We start from the raw sequence: 21,350 nt of genomic DNA, 5'->3' as shown, positions 1-21,350 counted from the left end.
CCACAATGCCCAGCTAATTTTTGTATTTTTCGCAGAGACGGGATTTCACCATGTTGGCCAGGCTGGTCTCAAACTCCTGATCTCGGATGATCCACCTGCCTCGGCCTCCCAAAGTGCTGTGATTACAGGCATGTGCCACTGTGCCCGGCCTGATTTTTGGTTTTTGGTTGGTTGGTTTGTTTTTGAGACAGATTTTTACTCTTGTTGCCCAGGCTGTAGTGCAATGGTGCAGTCTCAGCTCACTGCAATCTCTGCCTCCTGAGTTCAAGCGATTCTCCTGTCTCGGCCTCCCAAGTAGCTGGGATTATAGGCGTGTGTCACCATGCCCGGCTCATTTTTGTATTCTTTTAGTAGAGACAGAGTTTCACCGTGTTAGCCAGGATGGTCTCAATCTCCTGACCTCGTGATCCACCCGCCTTGACCTCCCAAAGTGCTGGATTACAGGCATGAGCCACCACGCCACGCCTGGTTTGTTTTCGAACTTGGTAAAACTAAATTCCTGTTGCATGCAGTCAGCTGCATCTTGCTTCTTTCACTCAATTTTAATTTTCAATCACGTCATCGCAGCTCATTTTTACTGCTGAATATTATTCTATTGTGGGAACATGTCACAACTTCTGAAAGTGTTCTCTTATCAGCAGACATTTGGTCCATTTCCAGGCTTTTTTTCTATTACAAACATTGTCACTGTTCAGATTCTTACATAGCACACATTTCTCTGGGATGAACACCCAAGTGAAAGTGCTGGCTTATAGGGTCTGCCAGTGCTCTACTTCACACGCTACTGCCAAATCACATGACTTTATTCACTCATCAACAGTGTACAAGAGTTTCTGGCCGGGCACGGTGGCTCATGCCTGTAATTCCAGCACTTTGGGAGGCCGAGGCGGGTGGATCACGAGGTCAGGAGATCGAGACCATCCTGGCTAACACGGTGGAACCGTCTCTACTAAAAAAATACAAAAAATTAGCCGGGTGTGGTGGCAGGCGCCGGTAGTCCCAGCTACTCAGAGGCTGAGGCAGGAGAATGGCATGAACCAGGGAGGCAGAGCTTGCAGTGAGCCGAGATCACGCCACTGCACTCCAGCCTGGGCGACAGAGTGAGACTCTGTCTCAAAAAAAAAAAAAAAAAAATCCATTATTAGAATTTTTTTTTTTTTTTTTTGCCAATTTAATGGGTATAAAAAATATCTCATTGCGGCCAAGCACAGTGGCTCACACCTATAAATTCTCACTACTTTGAGAAGCCAAATTGGGAGGATTTCTTGAGACCAGCCTAGGAAATATAGCAAGACCCCCATCTTTACTTAAAAAAACAAATTAGCCGGGCATAGTGGGATGTGCCTGTGGTCCCAGCTACATGGGAAGCTGAGGCAGGCGGACTGCTTGAGCGTAGGTCAAGGCTAAAGTGAGTCTTAATCATACTACTGCACTGCAGCCTGGGTGACAGAATGAGACTCTATCTCAAAAAAAATTATATATATATATATAAATTTGTATATATAAATGTGATTCTGATTTTCATTTTTCTAAGTACTAATGAGTTGCACATTTTAAAATACATTCATTGGCCATTTATGCTTCCTCTTTTGTGAAATGCCTGTTTACTTGTTTTGCCCATTGTTCTACTGGTTTACAGGTGTTCTTTCTTTTTTTTTTTTTTTGGAGACAGAGTCTCGCTTTGTCACCCAGGCTTGAGTGCAGTGGCTCCATCTCAACTCACTGCAACCTACACCTTCCAAGTTCTAGTGATTTTCCTGCCTCAGCCTCTTGAGTAGCTGGGATTACAGGTGCCTGCCACAACACCCTGCTAATTTTATATGTATTATCTCATTTAATTTCCACAAAAACCCTAAGAGATAAATTATTGTTATCCCTATTTTACAGAGAAAGAAATAGACACAGTGAGGTTAAGTGTGTGCCCAAGGTCACACAGTAACCAGTGCTGGGCCCAGGGCTGGAACCCAGGTCGGGCTGATCCTGAGATCCAGCTCTTCCCTGCTCTGCTCCACTGTGCACTGAGCAACAGAGCAGGCCAGGGCAGAGCAGGCGTCTCTCTCTTCAGGGCAACACCGTTTCCTCGCCATCTTCCCACTGCACTATCAGGTCATCTCTTCTCTGGTCAGTTTCCTGGCACTATCAAGCGTCTCTCTCTTCAGTCCTGGTCCTCCCAACACCGTTTCTATAGGACTCGCCATCCCCTCTTCCCACTGCACTATCAGGCGTCTCTCTCTTCAGTCCTGGTCCTCCCAACACCGTTTCTATAGGACTCGCCATCCCTTCTAAGTGTCTCCTTTGGAAAAATTGGCCCAACTATGCCTATGTCATATAACCATTATCTGCAGTAAAAACAGGACTCCTCTTTCTGTTTCAAAACACCGTTCATGTCATTGACAACCCGTGCTCATTCCCGAGATTGCAAGCTGCTATTTTTGAAAAGTTATTTTGCATGGCATTTTGCCTCAGGGGCCCTTGGTCTGTTTAATCTGGGTATCTCAGTTGGCAGAACACCGCGTGGCTCTGCGGATTGATTACATGTGTCTAATCACACAGCAGCTCTGGCTGCTACAAAAACTCCCTTGCCTCCTTCTCTCTGCCTCGCCCCCAACTGCCTTGCTCAAAACAGGTGATGGGTGGCTCATGGTTGGTTCAGAGGAAGGGAGATTAAGAGACAGCAGAGGCTACACAGTTCAACCAGTCCCTGTAGGGCAGGCTTGGCTGTTTTCTGGCTTCTTCTGCTGTGAATTTCACTGACAGCAGAAATTAATCCCACTCATTCACTCATTCATTCGCCCCTCCAGTGAGGGTCTGAAGTCAGGAGCGGAATGGTCAACCCTCCCTGCCCTGTGGAGTTTACACTGTAAAGGGCAAGGCAGACTATAAACAGGATTGCAATGAGATCTGTGAGGTGAATTAAAGGGCGTGTGTAAATAAAGACAGAGTCTCGCTCTGTCACTCAGGCTTGAGTGCAGTGGCACAACCCTAGCTCACTGCAGCTTTGAACCCCTGGCCTCAAGTGATCTCCACGCCCCAGCCTCCCAAGCAGCTAGTACTACAGGTGTGTGCCACTGTATCTGGCTAATTTTTCTTATTCTTAATTTTTATAGAGATGAAGTCTCACTACATTGCCCAGGCTGGTAGAACTCCTGGCTTCAAGCAATCATCCCACATTAGCCTTCCAAAGTGTTGGGATTACAGGTGTGAGCCACTTTGCCCAGTTTTCGGGGACCTTATTTAAATAGTAAGTCCAAAGAGGGGCTCTCTGAGGAAAGATGCAGAGCTGGCTGGGTGAAAAGCCCAGAGGAGGTCATCATTCCAGGCAGTGAGAGGAGGTCCTAGGTCAGGAAAAGATGAGAGGTGTGTGACTTGGGTGGCCTGTCTTAAGGAACAAAAGCAGGCCTGGGTGGCAGAGGTGTGGATAAGAGTGACAGGAGATGAGGGAGTGGGGAGGAGGCAGAGAGCAGATCCTTTGAGGGGTGAATATGATAGAGCTGGCCCTAGGGGTAGAACTGACGGTCAGGGAGTGGGAGGACATTATTAGATCATCACAAGTGTGAGCCCAGGACGGGCCATACAGATTGCCCTGAGAGCTGTTGGCAGGGCCACCTTCCAAGTCAGGTTGTGTGTGACTGGAGGGCCTCCGGGGAAAATAACATTTAAGCAAAAGTCCCTAATAGGAACTGGCCACAGTGACTCATGCCTGTAATCCCAGCACTTTGGGAGGCCAAGATGGGTGTATCACTTGAGGTCAGAAGTTCGAGACCAGCCTGGCCAACATGGTGAAAACCTATCTACACAGAAAATACAAAAAAATAGGCATGGTCTGTAGTCCCAGCTACTGGGGAGGCTGAAGCAGGAGACTCACTTGAACCCAGGCGGTGGAGGTTGCAGTAAGCCCAGATCATGCCACTGCACTCCAGCCTGGATGACAGAGCAAGACTCCATCTCAAAAATAAATAAATAAATAAACCCCATAATAGTGGTTCTCAAAGGTGTGGTCCCCAGACCAGCTGCATCAGCACCACCTGTGAATTTGCTAGAACTACAGATTCCAGCGCCCACCCCAGACCTACTGAGTCCTCCAGAGCACAGAGGATGGAGCCTAACACGCACTCCATTCATGGCCTGCGAAGTGCAAGCTGTCAAGTTCCAGAGTGTGCTGGCATGTTAAGATGCACAGAGTCGTGTCGTGGGGACACACCCTAGCCAGCGGGTTGTACCCACCCCGGCGTGGAACGAGGACAGGGCCCCGCTCCGGTGGGTTTAGCTGATTTCAGGGTGCCAGGGTAGAAACAGAAATGTGTCTGCACAGCCGTGCTGGGTGAAATTTCACACTTGGCAAGGTGTGAACAGAATTAACATTTGCTGGAGCAGGTTAGAAGCCTTTAGACTGACTGTGAGTTACAAAATCAGGCAAAGAAAGAAAAAAAAAGGAAGGGGGAAAATTAGGTGACCTTCAACCGCATTAACTCAAGCCCAGCTGCAGAGGATGTTACCAAATTATCCGCTAAGAAAACCTACCCGGGGCTGAGAATAAGCCTGAGACTTCAGCCCCCAGGGGTCCTTTTGAAAAGAAAGTTCTCCGCCTGAGAACAGCTGCTCACAAGAAAGCGCCTCCTCCACAGTGCCTGCAGAGCATCAGGCCTCGACACCTTAATTGCTCCGATAGAAACAAGCTAATGGGGTTTTAATAAAAATAGAACCCAAATAGGCGTTGATCCCCTATTTTTTGCAACCAGAAGCACTGCCACTGTTTCAGTGCCATCGGTGCTAGCCAGAGGGGCTCTCCTTCATACCGCCGAACCCTGGTGAGAATTAAATAAAGAAAACAAGCTTATGGATTCGATATTTTGAGAGCTTCAACAAAAAGCAGAACTCTGTCAACAACAGCCTGGTTTATCCTAGGTCCAGGGAAAAACAGGTCAAGACACGTGCTCCAAATCACTAAAGGCAATAAAAGCTTGGCGCAGGTGGGGGTGCTGGGGGTCCTGCTCCCCAGCACGGGAGTGAACAGGACATTGGCTGCTCCTCAAGACAATTTGAATCTTCAAAAAGTAAGATGCCTGTTTTCTTGTCCAGGCATGGTGGTTCACGCCTATAATCCCAGCACTTTGGGAGGAAGGTGGATCACCTGATGTCAGGAGTTCAAGACCAGCCTGGCCGACATGGCCTAATCCTATCTCTACTAAAAATACAAAAATCTGGCGGGCATGGTGGCTCACACTTGTAATCCCAACTACTCAGGAGGCTGAGGCACGAGAATGGCTTAAACCCAGGAGGCAGAGTGAGCCGAGATGACGCCACCGCACCCCTGTCTGGGTGACAGAGCAAGACGCTGTCTCAAAAAAAAGTCAGTTTTTAGCAAATCAGTAGTTTCAGGTAGGATCATTTAGTAATTAGGGGTCCAGGCTCTGGGCTGGGAGGCCCTGGGTTCAAACCCCGGCTTTGCCATTTTGGAGCCACGTGACATGGGAGTACGGTGCTTAACTCGGCGCCCCATTTTCCTCATCTGCAAACCAGGAACCGTGATTATACTCACCTGGTAGGGTTTTGAGGCGCAGTAAATGGGTTCTATGTAAAGTGCTTAATGCAGTGTCCTGCACGTGGTAATCCCTTGAGTAATGCTGGCTAGTGGGGGAGATCGGGAATCAACAAGTAACAGTGAGGATTTCAGACAGGTATAGAACCATGAGGAAGACAAGCAGGCTGAGGTGGTAAATAATGGGGACAAGAGGGTGGCCGCACTGTAAGAAGGGCCCTCTGAGTAGTCTGTGGAGCCACCGGACATATAGAGGCCTGGAGCGTCCAGGCAGGGAAGCCGGGAAGTCAAATCTTTAAGTGAGGAACAGTGTAGGCGTTCCAGAATGGAGAAGGATGGTAATATGGTTTGACTGTGTCTCCACCCAAATCTCATCTTGAATTGTAGTTCCCATAATCCCCACGTGTCGTGGGAGGGGCCCCGTGGGAGGTAATTTAATCATGGGGGCGATTTTCCCCATGCTGTTCTCGTGATAGTGAGTGAGTTCTCACAGATCTGACTGGTTTATAAGGGGCTTTCCCCCTTTTGCTTGGCACTTCTCTTTCCTGCTGCCATGTGAAGAAGGATGTGTTTGCTTCTTCTTCTGCCATGATTATAAGCTTCCTGAGGCCTCCCCATTCCTGTTGAAATGTGAGTCAATTAAACCGCTTTCCTTTGTAAATTACCTAGTCTCGGGTATGTCCTTATAGCAGTGTGAGAACGGCCTAATACAGATGGCCTTGGGAAACCAGGACACCCCTTGGGAGGCTTCTATGATAAAAGAGGTGAGAGATGAAGGTGCCCGGGGCCGGAGGTAGAGCTGTGGGGATGTCAAGAAGTGAAGGGAGCCAAGAGAATGTGGTGACGACAGGAATCCAGATGACTTGCAGGCTTGTGGCTTCAGAGCTGGGATGAGAAAGCCCCGGGAGAAACAGCTTTGGACTAAGATGCCATAACCCCACCTGGCTGTATGCTGCAGCCCTCCTACCTCTATCTGGGGCACACGTCATCCTGCCTGGCTATAAGCCCAGCAGCTCTTGCACAATTTCCCATTTGACTTTTGTCCCTTACTTTCCACGTTGCTCCAAGATATTCACAACTAGTGTTCTTGCTTAGGACATAAGAGTGTGCTCCAGGCCAGGCACAGCAGCTCATGCCAGTAATCCCAGCACTTTGGGAGGCTGAGGCGGGAGGCTCACTTGAGGCCAGGAATTTGAGACAAGCCCGGGCAACATAGTGAGACCACATCTCTACAGATAATTTAAAACGTTAGCCAGGTGTGGTGGCAGCACCTGTGGTCCCAACCATTCAGAAAGGCTGAGGTAGGAGAATTGCTTGATCCCGGGCAGTCAAGGCTGCAGTGAGCCGTGATGGTGCCACTGCACTCCAACCTGGGCAACAGAGCAAGACCCTGTCTCAAAAAAAAAAAAAAAAAAAGTGCCCCTTATGGCTGCATCACTGTTTACATAACCATTTGTCCTTTGCTGGAGACACAACCTGTTTGTTTTTTACAGTTGTTGTTGTTTTGAAACGGACTCTTTGTCACCCAGGCTGGAATGCAGTGGTGCCATCTCGGCTCACTGCAACCTCTGCCTCCCAGGTTCAAGCGAGTCTCCTGCCTCAGCCCCTGAGTACCTGGGGTTACAGGCATGTACCAGCACACCTGGCTGATTTTTGTATTTTTAGTAGAGATGGAGTTTCACCATGTTGGCCAGGCTGCTCTCAAACTCCTGACCTCAAGTGATCTGCCTGCCTTGGCCTCCCAAAGTGCTGGGATTGCAGGTGTCAGCCACCAATCCCAGCCTGTTTGTTTTTTAAATAGAGACAGTGTCTTGCTATGTTGCCCAGGCTGGTCTCAAACTCCTGGCCTCAAATGATCCTCCTACCTTGGCCTGCGAAAGTGCTGGAATTACAGATGTGAGCCACTGTGCCCGGCCCAGTGATGGAGCCCGTTTCTATCTAGACGGTAACCAAAACCCATGGCCATTTCCTACGACTTTCTATCAGTTTGCAAATGGAGTCCTTGAGCAGTTCAGTGAGGGGAGAATGTTTTAGAGTTTGGGAGCTTTTATTTTAAAACTTTCATATTTTTACCGTGTTAAATTGATGACGTATATAGTACATGGTCATGCATGTACAGACTTCTGAAAGATTCAAGTAACCAGAACAAAATATCAAGTCCCCTCCACCATCACCCTGCCACACCCACACCCAGCTCCAGGTGCCTCCCCTGGAGGTAACAACATCAACAAACTGATGGCTTCCCTCCAGCCCCTTTCAACGCCTTCATACTCACATGTAGTCCTTTTTGTAGGTTGGATCTTATTATACATTCTGTTCTGTGCCCTCCCTTTTTTACCTAACAATATCTCAGATCTATCTACCTTATTCTTGTTTAACAACCGCAGAGGTTTTCGGAGTAGGGAAATACCATATTCTATTTAACCACTCACCTTCTCTGAAGGATTTGGGCTGTTTATAAATTTTCACAACATTACAGTGAATGTCACAGGACTTACATGCAGCCACATGTGCAAGGATTTCTGTAGTACAGACTTCTGGAAAGATGGAATTGATGGAGCACAGAATAAGTACATTTAAAATTCTGATAGGGGGCCAGGCGTGGTGGCTCATGCCTATAATGCCAGCACTTTGGGAGGCCGAGATGGAGGAACTGCTAGAGTTTGAGACCAGTCTGGGCAACACAGCAAGACCCCAATCTCTTAAAATTCTGACAGGGACTACCAAATTGTCTGCCCAAAGTCTGCCTTTTTCTAAAAACAAAAAGTTTCTTTAATGATAAAAGTAGCATTCCTGTAAACATGTAATGAGTACAAACAAGACCAGAAAATAAGTTTTAAAACTCCTAGGATTTCATCACCTAGAAGTGGCAATATTAACATACATAGTCAATTTGAGTCCTTTTACCATGAATATAGGTAGAGATACATTTTTAATGAAAATGTGGTCAGAACGTAGACTCTCTTTAGTAACCTGCCCTTTGCAGTTAACTGTATATAACAAAGCTCTTTCCAAGTCATTGAAGATGCTTGGATTTTGTTTTTATTTTTGTTTTATTTCGTAAAGATGGGCTATCACTAGGCTGATCAGGTTGCTCTTGAACTCCTGGACTCAAGCAATCCTCCCACCTCAGCCTCCAAAAAAGCTGGGATTACAGGCATGAGCCACTGCACCTGGCCTAACGATACATCTGTGGTGACATTCCAGATTCTTAACATGGTTTAGGGGCAAGAAAAGGGAAGCTTACGTGGAAGGAATGAAGGTTAAAAAAAAATTTTTTTTTAAGACTATGCTAAAAGCAGCATTGACAATTCATAACTTTGTTTATGTAGGAAAATTATTCTACAACCCTGGTTCCTGGAGGTCTTTGAGAATCTGATAAAGCTGAGGCGGGTGGATCACGTGAGGCCAGGAGTTCGAGACCAGTCTGGCCAACATGGTGAAACATCGTCTGTACTAAAAATACAAAAATTAGCCGGGCGCGGTGGCAGGCGCCTGTAATCCCAGCTACTCAGGAGGCTGAGGCAGGAAAATTGCTTGAACCCGGGAGGTAGAAGTTGCAGTGAGCTGAGATTACGCCCGTGCACTCCAGCCTGGGCAACAGAGCAAGACTCTCTCTCAAAAAAAGGTGTGGGCTCTTGAGTCAGACACAAGATGTACAACTTTGAATCCTGGCTTTCCTACATACTCTTCAAACCCTCTGCCTGTTTCTTCACTTGTAAAATACAGGCAATAATCAGCAGGTTCTAGGGTTGTTGTGAAGTTTAAATAAGTTCATACACATAAAATGTTTGCAACAGCGCCTACACACAGTAAGTGGTAATTAAATGCCAGCTCCCATTATTTCCAGTGTTTTGCTCTTGTGACATTTCTAACCATATCTTTGTGCACATCTGTGATTACTTCCAGGGATAAATTCCTAGATATAGAATAGCTGGGTGGAATCATGAGCATGTTTATAAGATTTGGTTTTGTTTTTGTTTGTTTGAGATAGAGTCTCACTCTGTTGCCCAGGCTGGAGGGCAGTGGCACGATCTCACTCAGCTCACTGCAACCTCTGTCTCCCGCGTTCAAGTGATTCTCCTGCCTCAGCCTTCCGAGCAGCTGGGATTACAGGCATGCGCCACCATGCCCCACTATCTTTTTTTTTTTTAGTAGAGATGGGGTTTCGCCATGTTAGCCAGGCTGGTCTCGAACTCCTGAACTCAGATGACCCACCTGCCTCAGCCTCCCAGAGTTCTGGGATTATAGGCAAGAGCCACTGCACCTGGCCATGTTTATAAGATTTTGGACACATGATGCAAAACTCTTCTCTAAACACTCAGATTCAATGATGGTTCTAGGACTGGTTAACAATGGTAAAGAAAATGGACAAAAATCCTTGCCCTGAATAAGTGATCTATTGGGAGGTGACAAGTGCTATAGAGGAAAATAAAGCAGGGCTGGGCTTAGGAGGACTGAGACAGGGTGGGGGCTGCAGTTCTACAGAGGGTGGTCGGGGGGCTTCCCTGAGGAGGTGACATTGGAGCACAAAGAATTGAAGGAGGGAGGGAAACATGCAGACGCCTGAGGGGAGAGTGTTCCAGGCAGAGGGAATAGCATGTGCAAAGGTTCCAGGGCAGGAACTTGCCTGAGTGGAGTGGGGAGGATGGGAGGAGAAGAGGATAGAGCAGTGAAGGGGTGGTGACATGTCACAGAGGGCCTGGCAGGTTGAATTGAGCTACACTTTTTTTGTTTGTTTGAGACAGAGTGTTGCTGTGTTGCCCAGGCTAGAGTGCACTGGCACAATCTTGGCTCACTGTAACCTCCACCTTCCAGGTTCAAGCATTTCTGGTGCCTCAGCCTCCCAAGTAGCTGGGACTTAAAGGCATGCACCACTACACACGGCTAATTTTTGTATTTTGGGTTAAGACGGGGTTTCACCATGTTGGCCAGGCTGGTCTCGAACTCCTGACCTCAAATGATCCACCCGCCTTGGCCTCCCAAAGTGCTGGGAGGGAGTGTGTTAATTTCATACCACTGTAGCTCTAGGAAGGGTGAAGTAGGCATTCAAAGAGACAATGAGAACTAATCGAAATTGTGTTGTCCTTGTTTCAACTTGTGCTTAAGAGCACTAAAAGGAAATGACAACTGTCATTGTTTCCCAAGAAAATCAGAGGTTCCTTGTTTTCTCAGTAAAACATGTGAATATTTCAGATACTCAAGTCCAGACACATTTTTTCCTAAAACGCTAAGAACCAAGAGTAAAATGAAAAGACAGATGCCTGCTTTGTTTGTTACTGGGTGGCGTTCTCAGAAAAACCATCTGCCAGGCGTGCAACCTGAGGCAGTGTCTGTCAGGGGAACGTAGGGCTGAGATCACAGTGCCCAGGATAGAGAGCCCCCATGCCTAAGGCCTCATCCCTCCTCTTCCTCCCACACGTCCACCACAAAGCCTCAGTCTCAGAGACACACGCAGCGGGCAGAAAGGCCAGCTCAGAGATTACAGTTCAGGGTGAGGAAGCAGCAAACCACAGATTCATCTTGGGGACCACTGTGGCCGAAATAAGTGAGCTAGAATTTCCACCCACGTCCCCAAACAGCAGAATCTGTGCCTTGAAGAAACTAGGAAGTTCCAAGGGCTTGGGAAGGACCAGAGTTTGACCTAAAATGGTTATAAATGAGGGGAGGGCCAGGCAAGGTGGCTCACGCCTGTAATTCCAGCACTTTGGGAGTCTGAGGCGGGTAGATCACTTGAGGTCAGGAGTTGGAGACCAGCCTGGCCAACATGGCAAAACCCCGTTTCTACTAAAAACATAAAATGTGGCCGGGTGTGGTGGCGGGTGCCTGTAATCCCAGCTACTTGGGAGGCTGAGGCAGGAGAATTGCTTGAACCTGAGAGCTGGAGGTTTCAGTGAGCCAAGACCGCACCACTGCACTCCAGCCTGGGCAACAGAGCGAGACTCTGTCTCAAAAAAAAAAAGGAAGCGAATCTTGGTATAGCATTAAGGCTGGTGCTGTGGTCCCAGCTACTCGGGATGCTGAGTGGGAGGATCGCTTGAGCCTGGGAGGATGAGGCTACAGTGAGCTATGATGGCACCACTGCTGTCCAGCCTGGATAACAGAACGAGACCCTTTCTCAAAAAAAAAAAGAAAAAAAAAATGAGGCTGGTGAATGTGCCTGATGGCTCAGGGGGTCAAAGATGCGCCCTGGCTTGATGAAGTGGCTTCTCCACCTTTACCAGCACTTCCATTTGTTGCTTTGCTTGTCGACAATATGTCACTGATCACCCACTGTGCACAGGCACAGGGCCAGGTGCCCAAAGAGAGGATAGAAGGAAATATATCTGGAGGAGCTGCCAGCTCCTGCAGGGGAGAGAGGGACACTTTGAACCACAAGAGCCTTGGCAAAGGGCCCCTCAAGCCTTCCCTTCTCCAAGTGAACACTTATCAGCTTGTTCTTTTTCTCTTCCTTTCCTTTCCCCTTTTCTTTGTTTCCATTCTCTCTCCTTCCTTCCCTCTCTTCTTCTTTCCTTCGTTCTTTCTCTTTTGCAGATGGTACAGCTTTATCGTCAAGAAGTTAGAGTTCACATAATAATTTGTCTTGATGACTCTACCTTAGTTCATTTTCATTTTTAGCAGAAATAACAAGTGCTTGTTGAAAAGATAAAACCATATGAAAACATCAAAATAAACCTGGCAAATTCTTACCATCTCCATGCCCCACTCTTCCTCTCCTAAGAATCACTATTAACAACTTAGCATGTACTTTCCAGGTAAGACTTTTTTTCCCATACATACACATATTTCTGTATACCGTTTTCAGAAAATGAATATGAATTCTGCCTGTTTAACTTACTGCTGTGTTCTCAGCTCCTGGCACATAGTAAGCGTTGAAAGTATTTCTTAAATAAATTATGAATTTCTGAAAATTATCTCTTATTCAAAAATACATCATGGGCTGGACACAGTGGCTCATGCCTGTAATCCCAGCACTTTGGGAGGCTGAGGCAGGTGGATCACTTGAGGTCAGGAGTTCGAGATCAGCCTGGCCAACATGGTGAAACCCCGTCTCTTTCAAAAAATACAAAAATTAGCCGGATGTAGTGGCATGAGTCTGTAATCCCAGCTGCCCGGGAGGCTGAGGTGGGAGAATCACTTGAACCTGGGAGGCGGAGGTTGCAGTGAGCCGAGATCGCACCACTGCACTCCAGCCTGGGCAACAGAGTAAGACTCTGTCTCAAAAATAATAATAATAATAATAATACATCGCAGACATCCTTCCATGTCATCTACCTCCATCTTTTTATGGCTGTGTGATATTCCATAGAATGGCTGCATCATTGTCCAACCAGAACCCTGTTGTCAGATCTTAGGCTGTCTCTGTGCTTTTATTATTTGAGAACATTGTTCCTACACCCTTGCACACCTGTGTATTCTGTAGGCAAGTGTAGAGGACAGAGTAATGGCCTCCCAACGATGCCCACATGCTAATGCTCAGAACCCGTGAATTTGTTACCTTGCATGACAAGAGACTTGCAGATGTGATTAAATTAAAGCTCTTGCGGTAGGTGGGGGGAGGTGATCCTGGGTTGTGGGGTAAGCCCATTATAATCATAAGGGTCCTTGTAAGAGAGAGGCAAGAGAGTCACAGAGCAGGCCATGTGATGCAGAAGCAGAGGGGAAGAAGGAGACGCAATGACAGAAGCAGAGGCCAGAGTGACGTCATTGTTGAAGGGACCACAAGCCAAAGGAGGCCTCTAGAAGCTGGAAAAGGCGAGGAAATGAAGTCTCACCTGTAGCCTCCAGGAGGATTGTGGCCTTGCCAACCCATTGGACTTCTGTCCTCCCTAGCTGTGAGGTTATGAATTTGTGCTCCTCAGGCTGCCCAGTTCGTTATTGTGATTTGTTATAGCCACAATAAGATGCAAACTCAGCCAGAGACCTAGAAATGAAATCACTGGCATCTTAGTCCATTCAGGCTGCTATAAAAAAAACACCATACCCTGGGTGGCTTATAAAGAACAGAAATTTATATTTGACCGTTCTGGAGGCTGGGAAGTCCAAGATCAAGACGCCAGTAATTCCTTGTCTGGTGAGGGCCCATTTCCTAGTTCATAGATGGCACCTTCTTGCTGTGTCTTCCCATGGTGGAAGCGGTTAGTTAGCTCTCTGTGACCTCCTTCATGAGGGCTCTGCCTCATCACCTCCCAAAGCACCCCACTTCCTAATAGCATTGCTTTGGTGATGCGAATTTGTCACAGGAGCTGGGGGAGACATAAACCTGCAGACTAAAGCACTGGCTCAAAGACTAAATTCATTGTCTAAATTCATGCACCATCACTCATACACACACGGTTTCCATCCCGATCACTGCCCTCCAGTTGCTGTCTAATATTTCTATGACCTTCTCAAAATGTCAATCCCAGAATGACCTGCCTGTCCACACCCTGCTGACCCATGCATAGTAAGCATTCTGCTGGGTTTCATCAGCATCCTTGGAACCGCACATTAAGCTGTGCTCATTCAGCTAGAAATGACCTGAGTGCTTCAGTCTTCAGTCATGCCTCTGCTGTCCTGTTCTCGTGCCATTGGTTTGTTTTTGACATTGGGGCAGGACTTAACTTTTATCCCTCCTAAATTTCACATTGTCTAAGATGAGGAGAGGTGAGAATCTCCAGCATCAAATTACTGACTAGTTTAATGTTGCCATTTCATTTCCATGAGTTTTTTGGAGAATGGAAAGAGCAGGTGGATTTGGCCCTTAAATCTCATAGAGAGAAAGAAAGTGGATAGAAATAACATCATAAATAAATAATAGGGTAAAAAAGCCTCCATATCAGAAATTGCTCAACCTCAGGGATTTTAACGCCTAAGAAGTGATATTTATTTATTTATTTATTTATTTATTTATTTTTGAAACGGGGTATCACTCTGTTGCCCAGGCTGGAATGCAGTGGCGCAATCTTGGCTCACCGTACCTTCGGCCTCCTGGAATCAAGTGATCCTCCCACCTTAGCCTCTCAAGTAGCTGGGATTACAGGCACACACCACCACACACAGCTAATTTTTGTTGTCGTCATTGTTGTTGTTGAGACCGTTTCACCATGTTGCCCAGGCTGGTCTCAAACTCCTGACCTAAAACAATCTGCCTGCCTCGGCCTCCCAAAGTGCTGGGATTACAGGTGTGAGCCACTGCACCTTGATCAGAAGTGGTATTTATACAGGAAAGCTTCACAGGACAGTCCAGCTCAGAGCAGGGACTGGTTTGATGTTGGGAATTTTATTTTGTCATTAGTTCCAGAGCAGCCAAGTCACCAAAATATCGCTTGGATGCTGCCAGCTTCCTCTAGTGCAGGCAGAGGAGGTGTCCTGGGAGCCCATAGGCTGCATCCCCATGGGAGAGACGCCTCCATCAGTCCCCTAGGACCCTGCCCAGTATAGGGCAAGCAAGCTCTCAATGGTTGACAGTCCCTTGGGTCTTTATGTTCTGACTAGGAATAGGAGGGCTTACAAAACTGAAACAAGTTAGAATTTGGAGAGGGCTAATTCCATTCCAGTCCCTCCTTTTACAGACAGGAACCAAGGCTGGGTCATAGGCTCCAGAGTTCGCCAAGCTGTGCATCGTAGAACCTCCTCACAGACGGGCTCTGTGCACAGGTTTTACTCTGGCCGATGGAAGGTGTGTTACCAGATGAACGCTTCTGGACAAGGCTCCCCCACACTTGTTTCAGAAGCACTGGATTCCTTTCCTGTGGCTGTAGTGAAAAAACACCACAAACTAGATGGCTTAAAACAACAGAGATTTATTCTCTCACAGTTCTGGGGGCTAGATATCCAAAATCAAGGTGTCAGCAGGGCCATGCTCCCTCTGAAGGCTCTAGGGGAGAATCCTTCCTTACCTCTTCCTAATTTCTGGTGGTTTCCTTGGCCACAGCTGCATCAGTCTGATCTCTGCTTCCATCATCACACACAGTCTTCTGCTGTGTCACTGTGTTCTCTTCATTCTGTGCCTGTCTGTCTCTGTGGCCAAATTTTCCCTTTTATAAACACTAGTCATAGTGGATTACAGCCCACCCTAATGGTCTCTTCTTAAATTGATGACATCTGCAAAATTCCTATTCCCAAAATAAAGCACATTCACTTGTATGGGGGTGAGGACGTCAACATTTATTTATTTATTTATTTATTTATTTATTTATTTATTGAGATGGATTCTCATTCTGTCACCCAGGCTGGAGTGCAGTGGTGCAATCTCAGCTCACCGCAACCTCCACCTCCCGGGTTCAAGTGATTCTCCAGCCTCAGCCTCCTGAGTAGCTGGGGCTACAGGCGTATGCTGTTGTGCCTGGCTAATTTTTGTATTTTTAGTAGAGAGACGGGGGTTTCACCATGTTGGCCAGGCTGGTCTCAAACTCCTGACCTCAAGTGATCAGCCCACCTCAGCCTCCCAAAGTGCTGGGATTACAGGCGGGAGCCACCACACCAGGACGTCAACATATATTTTAGGGATGCAGTTCAACCCATAACAAGCACCTTCCACCAGGAGACAGAATGAAGCTGGTAACAAAGGCCCAGAGACACTGGTTCCTTTAGCCAGAGCCTGGTGATAATCCAGGGCACCTCGACAGGCAACCCTGAAACTAGTATCCCTGGGCCAGATGTTCGATGTGCGTGTAAGAGGAGAGGCTGTCCCTGAGTCAGAGCTTGCAGGAGGGGCTAGTACAAGGTCTAGCCTCGCCTCAACTGTCCTGAACCCCTAACTCGGCAAAACAGAAGCCCTGGAGTTCTTCAGCCACCTACCCTAGGGTCCAGCAAGCAATTGTCATGATTACTTACTCACACTCCTTGCCATCTTTCCTCCCTCACTCTAGGAGGCTCACCAAAGCTCCCCTACCTGCCCCACGCACAGCTTTCCCTGAGAAGAGCTCTGATTAATTCATATGGTCGCCTCCTTCTCATGGCATTTCCAGTATGTCATGGTGCCCCTTACTGACTGGCCTCCCAGGCAGCTCCTGGGCCCCCAACGCCGCCACCTTCCTTGCAGCTCTCAGCCTTGGCGAATGAGGCCGCACCATGTCCAAGGCCTTGCTGCCTGGTTGCTTTCTGGTTTCAAAACATTGCCACTAGGCTGCTTGTCCTGATCCTTCCTCTGACTTAGTTCAGTCAAGGTTTGCAGATGTACCCTAATCTGTCACCTGGAAAACATCAAGACCCAGCCTGTCCTATTTGTGTGTGACCACTCAGGCTAATCAATTTCACAGGGGCAGGGAAGGCAGCCCAGACTGCTTCCTTCCAAGTTCTTTCATCTTTGACTGGATGCATTTCCCAAGCCCACTCTTAGCCTAGACAGAAAATTGCAGCAGAGCTTTTACGTTAGGCAGTTCTAAAAATGCCGCCTAAGAGCTTGCACCTGTGCTGAGTGCATCCCCTGTGTAACAGAAGCACAGGTATGAAGGTGGGAATGTTCCTAGCTGTCCCAGGCCCGACAGAGAGGGCTCTGGCATTGCCTACTGTTTGCTTCCATGCCCTCCCTAAAGCATGTTGCCACTGCCAGACAAGTTCTGAGAGACAGAAAGGGAAAGAACTGTCCCGAGGGATGCCAGGTCAAAGGCGGTACACCTCATAGCAGGTGGCAATAGCACTACTGTGCAGACTCGCCAGTTGAACATGCTGTGAGTGCCGCCTTCTGGAATTGGGCCCCTGGCTGCAGGGCAGAGGCCTGGCAAGGTGGCAAGTATGGAACAGGCATGCATGGAAGAAGGGGAGATTTTCTGTAGAGGAGGATGAGCATCCTATGGGAGTTGCATGGTGTTACAGAGGACGGTGATGAGGCCAGAGTGGGCTGTGGCATATATGCCTAGACCCACATCATGTTCTTCAGGAGACATGAGCACTCACTGGAATTCCAATGGGCTGTTGTTCTTTTAGACTCTACCCGAGGACGGGACCACACGGGTCTCAAAGCCTCCATACAGTCCCACTTTCATTGTCCTATGTAATCCTCACAACCACCTGGAGACATTGGTGTTATTATTATCCCCATTTTACAGATGAGAAAATCAAGGGCTAGGCAGGCCAAGTGACTGGCTAAAGATCTCCCACAGCCCATATGTGCAGAGCTGGTGTTCCGTGAAAGAGCCTATATTAGTTAACGTTCTCTAGAGGGACAAAACTAATAGTTCATAATAATAATAATTTTATATATATATATATATGAGTTTATTAAGAATTAACTCACATGATCACAAGGTCCCACAATAGGCTGTCTGCAAGCTGAGGTGCAAGAGCAAGGAGGGTCAGTCCAAGTCCCAAAACTGAAGAACTTGGAGTCTGATACTTGAGGGCAGGAAGCATCCAGCACGAGAGAAAGATGTAGGCTGGGAGGCTAGGACAGTCTAGTCTTTTCACATTTTTTTTTTTTTCTGCCTAGTTTATATTCTAGCCTCACTGGCAGCTGATTCGATTGTGCCCACCCAGATTGAGGGTGGGTCTGCCTTTCCCAGCCCAGTGACTCAAATGTTAATCTCCTTTGGCAACACCCTCACAGGCACACCCAGGATCAATACTTTGCATCCTTCAATCAAGTTGACACTCAGTATTAACTATCACAGAGCCATATGTGCAAAGCAATCCCCAAATGCCAAAGGAGCTGAGAAACCAAAGGAGGCAGACAAATCCAGTTTGTCAGTATTGGGTGATTTATTGGGGGAACTCACAGACAGAAGCGTGGTCTTAGGTGGCCATAATGCAGGTAGTTCTCTGCTGTTACTCCCAAGACCTCAGGATTGTATACCATAGAGAAAGGGTACGTGTATTCCAGCAAGAAAATTACAGGCAGCCCTCCAGAACAGGCAAGAATGCTGCGTGCGTCACAGCCCACAGTTTGTGCGATAACATCAAGGTTGACATGTTCTTACGCTAGGGACAGGAAATAAAGTGGAAACGAGGCATTCACGGGACTAAGCTAATCAGAAGTCAAACCCGCGGATGCATCCAAGATGGAGTTGCTTTTGTCTCTACAGCTAGGATTTAGAACCCGGACCTGGACGCCTCACTGCTTCCTGCTTCCTTAGTGCTTTGTGGCCTGGAGTCAGAATAATCTAGCTCAAATTTGGGAGTCAAATGCTCCAGGGTCTTGAACTGGCCAGAGCTCTCAATGCCATAAGTACCTAAAACCCCCTTGGGATGTGCTGTCGGGGGACCATCGGGTGTCTCTGCAGCCCAGGAAAGGCATTCACAATGCCCTCGAGGAGAGTCTGCAAGGGCTGGCCAGAGGCGCTGCCCACGAGGAAAGCCAGCCTAATGTGCTCTGGTTTCCTGTCTTTCTCCATTTGGCCTGAGAACAGAGAACACCCTCATCCCCCACCCCCACCCCACTCCCAGGACTCCCCGGGCTGCAAGGGTCACATGGCCGGGAGGAGGTGAGTCTGAGTGGGTTCCCTCCCAGCAGGCTGTCAGTGTGAGATTACAAATAAGTGGCAGTTCCCATAATTATTGTGCTGTCCAGAAGCCCGGGCCATCTATTCTGAAGTAAGGGTGACTAAAGGTCAGGGCTCCACAATCAGCCCCGGCTCAGGTCCTGGTTCTTCCATGGTATTGGTCTCATGACCTCAGGCAAGTGAGCCAGGTAGGCAAGACTGGGGCTGGCACACAGCTCACCCTCACTGCTGCTTTCAGTCCATTCCAGCACCCATCCACCAATCAGCACCCATTCCCCTGGCCAGCACCCAACCCCCTGATCAGCACCCATCCCTCCTGACCAGGACCCATCCCCTGACCAGCACCCACCCCCCTGACCAGCACCCCATTCTCCCTGACCAGCACCCACCCCCCTGACCAGCACAGAGTGGTACCAAGAGAGCAGGTATGTGGACTGGACTTCACACCTTTCTTAGGGAGACATGCCCAGGGTCTGGGTATCAAGCAGCCCAACTTGGGAGGGAGGGAGAAAGGGCATCCAGAGCCTGGGCTCCTGGCACTTTATGAGGGTGGCCAAGAAAGGGCTACACCAACCCACAGGGCTCCCCTACTCCATCCCAGTGATTCCCTGCTGTGCTGAGGGCAGACCCTTCACGCTCCCTCACCCAGAGCATGGCAATTGGGAGGCAGATTGTGTGGACCAGGCCCTGCTCTGGGGTATGGTGTGGAGAGCACAGGTGCTCCTTACCCTCTTGTGGCTTTCCATGCCCTCAGCTTTGCAGCCTGCCTGGCCAGAACGAGCAAACAAGTCCCTAATCCTCAGGCTCCATCTCTCATCTGTCAGTAGGGTCACAACAGTCCCCGTCTCCCATGTGGTCATGAGGGTCCCTAGGAGGTGATAGAGGCCAGGGCTTCGCTCAGCACTTGGAATCAGATAAGCATCTGGTAAATGGTAGTTATTGTATCAGTATCCTTGTTATTGTATAATAATTACCTTGTCCTAGCATATAAACTTCTTCAGGACAGGGCAGAAGACTCTAGAATCTTCTATTCATTTTCTTCCAGAATGTAAGAAGGTGAAAGAGCACTGAATTAGGAGTCAGAAGACCTGAGTTCAAGTTCTGACTTTGCCATTTATTTGCTCAGTCATCCAATTACTACGGATGGAGCTCCTCCTATGAGGTCAGCATTTGGTGCAGGAGATTCAGGACTGAACATAACAGACAAGGCCCCTGACCTCATGGAGCACACAGGCCAGTGGAGAGACAGGCATGGAAAAAGTAAGCACACAAGTTCATTTCCAACAGTGATCACTGCCACGAAGAAAATAAGATAACAGCACAGGCAACCACAAGGATGGGTACTTAGCACGGAGTGTTAGGTACACCCAGAGATGGCCCGCTCAGAGGTGTGATTGGAGGGGATTTCTGTATGAAAGGCTGTATATGGAGGTGTGGGCACAGTTCAGGGAGCCATCAAGGTATGGCCAGAGCCATCAGCGCCCCAGCTCTGGCACCATCAGGAAGCCGTTAGCTGTCGCAGCTCTGGAAGGGCAAAGAGAAGGAGTCACTGCCAGAATCCAGCAAGGCCTTCAGGAGACAGGCACCGCATAGGAGCTGTGACCTTCTGCTATGGGCTGAATGTTTTTTCATCCAACCCCGACAAAATTCAAATGTTGAAACCTAGGCCGGGCGAGGTGGCTCACACTTGTAATCCCAGCACTTTGGGAGGCCGAGGCAGGCGGATCACCTGAGGTCAGGAGTTCAAGACCAGCCTGGCCAACATGGTGAAACCCCATCTCCACTAAAAATATAAAAATAAGCTGGGCCGTGGTGATGGACGCCTGTAATCCCAGCTACTTGGGGGAAGCTGAGGCAGGAGAATCACTTGAACCCAGGAGGTGGAGGTTGCAGTGAGCCAAGATCACACCGCTGCACTCCAGCCTCGGTGACAGAGTGAGACTCCATCTCAAAAATAAATAAGTAAATAACAAATGTTGAAACCTGTCTTAGTGGATTTGTGCTGCTATCACAAAATACCTGAGTTGGAGTGATTTATAAAGAATAGAATCTTTTCTCCAGTTCTGGAGGCTAGAAAATCCAAAAGCAAGGTGCCGTGGGTTTGATTATCTCGTGAGGGCTGCGTTGTCCGGAGGGGAGGAACGCTGTGTCCTCAAGTGGCTAGAAAGTGGAAGCATGAGCCAACTGAATGCTGTGCTGTGTGAAGCTTCTTTTATGAGGGCCTTAGTCCCATTAGGGAGGGAGGAGCCCTCATAGCCTCATCACCTCTTTTTTTTTTTTTTTTTTTTTTTCTGAGATGGAGTTTCACTCTTGTTGCCCAAGCTGGAGTGCAATGGCGTAATCCCAGCTCACCACAACCTCTGCCTCCTGGGTTCAAGCAATTCTCCTGC

The 21,350-nt window shown here is 48.2% G+C and overlaps 1 protein-coding gene across 1 annotated transcript in view; it reads right to left on the bottom strand.

Annotated features, from left to right (window-relative positions):
* Window positions 1–19,357, bottom strand: part of CFAP20 (cilia and flagella associated protein 20) — a 309,756-nt gene extending 290,399 nt beyond the window's left edge. The window contains exon 1 of the mRNA XM_050773114.1: window positions 19,346–19,357. The gene's annotated coding sequence lies outside the window, so the exon portion shown is untranslated. The remainder of the gene's footprint in view (window positions 1–19,345) is intronic.
* Window positions 19,358–21,350: the final 1,993 nt, after the last annotated feature.

This window comes from Macaca thibetana, chromosome 20 (assembly GCF_024542745.1).
Source record: "Macaca thibetana thibetana isolate TM-01 chromosome 20, ASM2454274v1, whole genome shotgun sequence".
In the NCBI taxonomy this organism is placed as follows: domain Eukaryota; kingdom Metazoa; phylum Chordata; class Mammalia; order Primates; family Cercopithecidae; genus Macaca; species Macaca thibetana.
The sequence above is the reverse complement of the archived record's forward strand: the minus strand, read 5'-3'. Positions and strand labels throughout refer to the sequence as shown.